This window comes from Cajanus cajan, chromosome 11, assembly GCF_000230855.2.
Source record: "Cajanus cajan strain Asha chromosome 11, NIPB_CcT2T_4, whole genome shotgun sequence".
In the NCBI taxonomy this organism is placed as follows: Eukaryota; Viridiplantae; Streptophyta; class Magnoliopsida; order Fabales; family Fabaceae; genus Cajanus; species Cajanus cajan.
This window is the reverse complement of record NC_138527.1, coordinates 1,983,608-1,991,931: the sequence shown is the minus strand read 5'-3', so window position 1 is coordinate 1,991,931 and position 8,324 is coordinate 1,983,608.

Genomic DNA, 8,324 nt, shown 5'->3' with positions numbered 1-8,324 from the left:
TAAGCCCATGAAAAAGGATAATGTATTGAATGTAATAGATATAGGCATGTGTGTGTTTGTTTATAATTGATGATAATGATGAATGCTTAATTCAAAAACTACTTGTCGCAACCCAAAAATTTCTAATCTTGCGACTTATGATTTAGACATCCTTTCGAAAGTCTCATCAATTAAGGAATGCCCAGACACCAAACTAATCCTTAATCAATGGTTTTGAAAATAGGTTCTATGGAGTCACCACCAATGTTTTACTCAAAACCTTGGAAAAAGAAAAGGTTTTTTAAAGTTCATTAATGGCCTTCATAACCAGAATTGGGTTCGGGGGTCGGTTATGTGTAGGGAATGTATTAAGCACCCCTACAACACCCTTAATCGGTACCCTATGACAAAGTTAACATTATAAACAATAATAATATAAATATTAAATCCCCTTTTATTGGTGACTATTTACATGCTTGAAATTTAAATTAAACAATTGACTCTAAAATATCTACATGATTGCTTTTATTATAACAAACTTATCAAAGATAAGAAATAAAAGAGAGAGAAGAAGATTGATTGAAATACCTCGTAGCAAGCTTTGTTAGATCTTCCAATATGGAAATTCTAGGTGCTTTGTGGCAACCTTTCACACTACACAAATGCCTCACAAATCTCAAGAAATACAATAAGAGGGAGAGAGAGAGAGAAATTTCGAGCTCTAAGGAGTCTAGGACGAAATTTTGTGGCCTCGAGAACTGTGCCCAAGCTGTCTATTTATAGGCATCAGAATGGTGCCAGAACGGCCCGTTCTGGATCTGAATGTTATGTGTTAAAGTCTTACCCTAGAACGACCTATTCTGAAACAAGAACGGCCCATTCTAGGGTTAAGATTAACACAAAAATGCATTGCTAGAACGGTCCATTCCAAACTAGGTTTTTTTAGGCTATTTAGCAGTTTGGAACGGCCTGTTCTGGTTTAGGAACGACTTGTTCTAGCCTAAGATTTTTAGGCCTTTTTCTTGGTTTGGAACGACCTGTTCTAGTTTTGGAACGGCCCGTTATAGACTAGGTTTTTAGGCCTTTTTTGTGGCTTGGAACGGGCTGTTCTAATTTTGGAACAATCCATTCAGGGCCACTAAAACCAATTTATTTGGGCTTTAGGCCTTCTGGTGTCCTGTCCTGTTGTTTGCATGCTTCGAGAGCTCCTTCCCTTCATAATAAAAGTCTATTTCCTTGTTTGTATGCCCCTGGACGAAATTGGGTGTCTACAGCTGCCCCTCTTTACTTGTCCTTTGGAATAGCTATGTGTTGCTTTTTCCAAAGGCAAGTAAAGACGTAGACATTTCGTTCGGGTCTTCTCCTCGTCTCTTTGGTGTTGGCGCTTCTACATTGTTTCCCTTGGATAAGTGTATTTGCTCGTATCCTCACCCTTTAGAGCAGTTGAGCATTGGGTTGCATACTCTATTGGGTAACAAGGATGACAAACTATACACATGATCTTCAGTCTTCGAGTAGATGCTCCATTATTTCTCTTGTGATAGTGAGGTGAAAACTCAGATCTTCACTCTTGTTTTGATAATAGATACCTTCACGTTGTTTCCTTCGGGTAGACAGTGTTCCCTATATCCTTGTCCCTTAGAGCAACTGAGTGTTGGGTTGTATGCTCTGTTGGGCGTCAAGGATGGTAAACCGAAACATCTAGGCTTCAAGATCCATGTGAATGCCCCATGTCACTTGCTGTGTCCGAATTTTCTCCTTTACTTCAACAGTTTAGATGTCCCCACACCATTTCCTTCGAGAAGATGGTATTTACCTGTATCCTTGTCCCTAAGAGCAGCTGAGTGTTGGTTTATATGCTCCGTCGGGTGATAAGGATGGTAAACTTGTACCATCTAGGCTTCTGGCTTTGATGTCGATGCATCCTACTGTTTCTGCTTGCTTCATGGTAATGTATTCCTTTGTTTGTAGCTTGTTAAAGAGGGAGTATATTCTGAGCTCAACCTTTGCAGGCTGGACTGATATTTAGGGCTTCAGCCGACCCATGGTGGGAGCTCGATGACAGTCTCGGTTTTGACTTTGAGGAACTCGGCGGTACCCTCATTGTCATTCACTGATTTGAAAGGTGGCTCGATGGCGGTTCTCAATTAAGATGGACTGATTTTAAGGCTTCAGTTGGCCTATAATGGAAGCTCGACGGCGGTCCCAGTTTTGACTTCGAGGAACTCGACGGTGCCCTCGTTGTTGTTCTTGATTTAAAAGGCTCGACGGCAGCTCTTCAATCAAGGTGGACTGATTTCAAGGCTTCAGCCAACCTATGGTGGGAGCTCAACGACGATCCCAATTTCGACTTCGAGGAACTCAACGGTGCCCTCGCTGTTATTCTTGATCTGAGAGGCTCGATAGCGGCTCTTCAATCAAGATGGACTGATTTCAAGGCTTCAGCCAGCCTAAGGTGGGAGCTCGGCTACGGTCCCAGTTTTGACTTCGAGGAACTCGATGGTGCCCTCGCTGTCATTCTTGATCTGAGAGGCTCGACGGCAACTCTTCAATCAAGATGGACTAATTTCAAGGATTTAGCCAGCCTAAGGTGGGAGCTCGGTGGCAGTCCCAGTATTTTTGACTTTGAGGAACTCGACGATGCCCTCGCTGTCGTTCTTGATCTGAGAGGCTCGACGATAGCTCTTCAATCAAGATGGACTGATTTTAAGGCTTCATCTGGCCTATGGTGGGAGCTCGACGGCAGTCCCAATTTTGACTTCGAGGAACTCGACGGTGCCCTCGCTGTCATTCTTGATCTGAGAGGCTCAACGACGGCTCTTCAATCAAGATGAGTATTGACGTCCTTTATAAAGGTGGACCTCAAACCTTTGATGGATGCTCGACGACGCTCCCTTTTTTTCCTTACTTGAGGTACTCGACGGTGCCCTTGTGGTCGATTAATGATTTGAGAGGCTCGACGGCAGCTCTCGACTTGGATGGTTGTTGATGTCCTTTGAAGGAGGACCTTTGAAATCTTGGGTGGATACTCGACGGTGATCCTTTTTCGATTTGAGGTACTCGGCGGTACCTTCATTGTTGACTTGTGATGGAAACTGCCCCAAGGAAGATAGGCAGGATATACTTGATATTCCCTTGTGTTGGTGAGTAGAGAAAAGAAATGGATGATAGGGATTCTAGTGTTGCCCCTGCCATGTGAGTATTGTGATGCCTCTCCAGGCATCTACTTGTGATAGAGGTTTTTTCTGAATTTCATTTTTGTTTAGCTTCGGCTCTTTCATGTTTGAAGCTTGCATTTTTCTGCTATTTTTCTAAATGCTTCGACTTTTTCAACATGTACGAAGCTTGCCTTTTTTCAATTTTATATTTTTTTGTCATCATTGGTGGAGGGATCACATCCCATGATGATGTTATTTGCTCAATCTTTATTGATGAGTATTATTTTGGAAGCCACTCTTGGCTTTGGTTAGGAAGTCATTCCTGGTCTTGGTATTTTCTTGGATCATCCTTCATTCAGTTGAGGAGTAGGGCGCGATGGCCTCTTCATGCTTATGGGTTTGCTTATTTGGTTGATTCCATTCTATTCCACTATTGATATGTCTTTGCTTAGTGGGCACATAGAATCACTTGGGGTTGCCATTTGACACCGCTTCGACTCATGCTTAGCTATTGAGCTTTTACGAGTGCTTTGTCCTGATGAGTCTTTATGACCCATAGCAAGTAGAATGCATGGATGCATGAATGCAATGAAAATGCAAAGAATGATTCTTTTATTTATTCCATTTTTTTGTGTAACTCCCTTCCATATGCCCCTACCTCGTATGCATGCGATGCAGTTTATGCTCATGTGTTTGTTCCTAAACATGCAATTCAATTTTTAATTTTTTGTCGGGAAATTAACCTGTACACGTTAAGGTTAATGTTGACGATTCCTTTCTGTCTGTGCCATTTTTGATTATTGTTGGGATATATTCCTTTAAACCCAAGGTCTTAGTGGCTCCTTAATTATCTGGTCATATGTCTTCAGACTCTATTCAGGGACATCTTTGTCTTCCCTCTGTTAGTATTCACTGTGCATTTTCTGTGTATCTTTTTGGTACCATTTTAATGCCATAAGGCTCGAGAGAAAAGAAGAAAGGGAATGTTTGTATTTTTCTTCAAAAGGATGTTAGAAGGAATTTTTTTTTCAAAAGGGGCTTTTAAAAGAATGGCTAGCCAAGGTGGGCTTTAGTGTTTATGGTTATTAAACAAAGCATATTTGCTACAAAAAAGCTATCATTGTGTTTTAGCCTTTTTAGAAAGTGGAGTGATGACTTGGGGTTGTGCTCTGATTGAATGATTCCCCGGAGCTACCTTTCGATTTTCAACTCAGGTCACTACTTTAACGTCCTAACTTTTGCCTAGGTCACTTGGGATGTGTTTCCTAGCAGACATTTTTCTTTTGATCCTTACTTTTGCCTAGGTTACCCTTTTTGATTGTGGGTCCCCTAACGGATCTTGCCCTAATTTTGCCCAGCCCCCTTAGTAGGTTTCTGCCAGGCTTTCATTTTTGCAGCATTTGTATGGGACGCCCTTTTTTATTAAACCTTAGTCATGTTTGGATTCCTGATTGTTCATTTGTTATTCTTTCCATGCTATTATTGAATAACATCTTTGTCGTAAATACATTTTGTTTGTCAAGGGTTGATGGATGAGGCCTAGAGTGAATATTTAAAGGGAGAAGAGAAACGAAAGAGTGTTATGGCATTTAAAATAGTACTTTCAATTTACACGTGCCCCTTTAGCAAAGCTCGAAGGCCCGAGCATGCCCCGAGTTCGTGATTCATACACAGAGAGATAAACGAAGGTTGCCCCCTAGAGAGTCATGGATGATTTGATAATTTCAAAAAAAACCGTTCCACTTGCTTGAACGTCGGTGTTTTGAATTATGAATTCTTACTTTCGAAGGGAATACTCGAGTCACCTTTCGATTCCAACTCAGATAGACATTTCTTATTTTATATATCCCTAACTTTTGCATAGGACGTATGCTATAGGGATTTTGATTCTTTTTCCTTCACCCTAATTTTTGCCTAGGACGCCCTTTACAGATTTTCATCTTAGCGGGTTTTTGTCATGCAATGCCCTTATTTTTCAATTGGGTTTTGTCTTGTAATTCCCTAAAAGCAAGGATTCGTCCATTCTTGATCATTTCTCCTATCCCGACAATTATCGTTTTCGCATGGGAAAGTCTCGGTGTTTGAATTGTTGATTTGGGCATGTGATGCCCCTAATTATTGATAAGTGTTCCCCGTTTTGATGTGTCGAGTTCGCATTTGATTATAGTGATTTCTATTATCCGGTTAACACGCACATATTAGGTTTCCCTTTTTGTTCTTATTTATTATTTACCAAGAAGACATGTTATCTATATGAGGTGCAAAATAGGATGCAAAGATGATTGAGAAATTCAACAAATATCATTCTTATTGATTTGTTTGTTTAGATAACATTCTTTGTACAAGATCTTTCGATGCACTTTGATGATGTTGTTGCAGGCTATAGAAGCTCATGCTTGAATGATGTCCCAATAGACATGCTTGCTCGTTCGTTGATTTGCAATTAGTCTTCGTTTGTTCTCAGATTCTCTTCTTGCTATTCCTATCAGAACTAACCGTCAATAGGATCTTTGGGTTCCCCACTATTTTGGTGATTGCCAAAATTTTCATCTTTATTGACGAGGTTGATGAGTCAAAGAAGAAAGATGCAGTTTGGAGTGATTTGATAATGAACTGGAGGTGTAAGGGTGCTTATTATCAATTTTTTCAAACTCCCTAAGTTCATGATTTCTCGTTCATCAGCGGAGTTTTCTTTAGCTTCCCAAACTATGTTCTTTTGAAGCAAATTCTTTTTCTCTCTTTTTTTGTTTTTTTTGCTTCAATTTCCTTTTTTGTGTGCCTCCTTTTCGAAATTTCAAATAATCTCCTATTTGAGTTAAGGAATGACATCTTTCTAGATTTGAAGAAGTCTGAGAAGATGTAGACTTTGCCTTCTGTTGAAAGGATGACGAGAGTCCAAAGTCTAGTAGGCCTCCTTAATATAAGGGCACACGATTCTTGTACTTTAGAATGTTCTCCTTTCTTAAAAATCTTTGCATACTATGTGCCTTCCATTTCTAATGAATGTATATGCTAAACTAAAAGATGCATGATATTTGTTTTCTGCTTAAATTTTATCATTTTTTTACAAAGGTTATGATGCATAATTTTTGCTATATATTTATTTGTTTTTGTTTTTTTTTTTTTTGAAATAAACTATCCTATATGATGCTTTGAGGTTTAGGTATATAAAAGGGAGTTAAATTTTTTATCATATTTTTTTATTGATATATATTTGTTTGTAATTCATATCCATTTGAAATAAATAAACACAAACAAATGCAACACACATATGCTCAAACAAATGTACACCCGCGAACAGTCACGTTTAAATCCTTGGTCTGTGGTCCCTGCAAGAAAAGTGCATTATATAGGATAGTTCTAATCTCACTGGTCTCAAGGCCCCCAAGGTGCCCCCATTATAGGGACCCAGTATCTTTGTCGCCGTCACCTGGCAAACTCTAAGGTTTGTCGCAGTATTTCGAGCTAGAGTAACCGGTTATCACCTTGAGTGTGATTTCTGACAAGGCTCGCAAGCTCCAAGGCCAAACTTGGGCCGGTCGTACGTCAACCACTCTCTATGTTTAATACCCTCATGCCCTCGGGTGTAGGGGGAACTGTTGTGTGCAAAGATTTGTGTACAATTTTTATTACAAACAAGTGCTGAATTTAAACAAGCAAACAGATATGAAAGCCAAACAAATAAAACATACAAAGTAAAGGGGAAAAATATTTAAATTATTATTCTTACTTCATCATTTATATGGGTCTGACCCTCTTTAAACTTCCCCAGCGGAGTTGCCATCTGTCGCAACCCGAAAATTTCCGATCTTGCGACCTATGGTTTAGACATCCTTTTGAAAGTCTCATCAATTAAGGAATGTCCGGACACCAGACTAATCCTTAATCAATGGTTTTGAAAATAGGTTCTATGGAGTCTCCACCAATGTTTTACTCAAAATATTGGAAAAAGAAAAGGTTTTTTAAAGTTCAATAATGGCCTTGATAACCAGAATTGGGTTCGGGGGTCGGTTACGTGTAGGGAAGGTATTAAGCACCCCTACAACGCCCTTAATCGGTACCCTATGACGAAGTTAACATTATAAACAATAATAATATAAATATTAAATCCCTTTTTATTGGTGACTATTTACATGCTTGAAATTTAAATTAAACAATTGACTCTAAAATATGTACATGATTGCTTTTATTATAACAATACTTATCAAAGATAAGAAATAAAAGAGAGAGAAGAAGATTGATTGAAATACCTCGTAGCAAGCTTTGTTAGATCTTCAAATATGGAAATTCTAGGTGCTTTGTGGCAACCTTTCACACTACACAAATGCCTCACAAATCTCAAGAAATACAATAGGAGGGAGAGAGAGAGAGAGAGAAATTTCAAGCTTTAAGGAGTCTAGGATGAAATTTTGTGGCCCCGAGAACTGTGCCCAAGCTGTCTATTTATAGGCATCAGAATGGTGTCAGAACGGCCCGTTCCAAATTTGGAACGACTTGTTCTGGATCTGAATGTTATGTGTTAAATTCTTACCTTGGAACGGTCTGTTCTGAAACCAGAACGACCCGTTCTAGGGTTTCGATTAACATAAAAATGCATTGCTAGAATGGCCCATTCCAAACTAGGTTTTTTTAGGCTATTTAGCAGTTTGGAACGGCCCATTCTAGTTTAGGAACGACCCGTTCTAGCCTAAGATTTTTAGGCCTTTTGCCTGGTTTGGAACGACCCGTTCTGGTATTGGAACGACCCGTTCCAGACTAGGTTTTTAGGCCTTTTTTTGTGGCTTGGAATGGCCCCTTCTGATTTTGGAATAGCCCGTTCCGAGCCACTAAAACCAATTTATTTGGGCTTTAGGCCTTCTGATGTCCTGTCCTGTTGTTTGCATGCTTCAGGAGCTCCTTCCTTTCATAATAGAAGTCCATTTCCTTGTTTGTATGCCCCCCGTACGAAATTGGGTGTCTACACTACTTAAGCTTTTAAGAAACCAAGAACTTGATTACTTAGTATTTCCATGTATAAACATAAAGTCATAGATTATCATGAAAATGTAATTTACTACCAAGTATTTAAACATAGAAATATGACTTGATTCAAATAAGAGTTTCAAGGTAATATTGTTAATCAATTACCGTTCAGGGTAATAGATTACCAAGTATGTTACTGGAAAATAATTTTCAAATGTCTTCTAT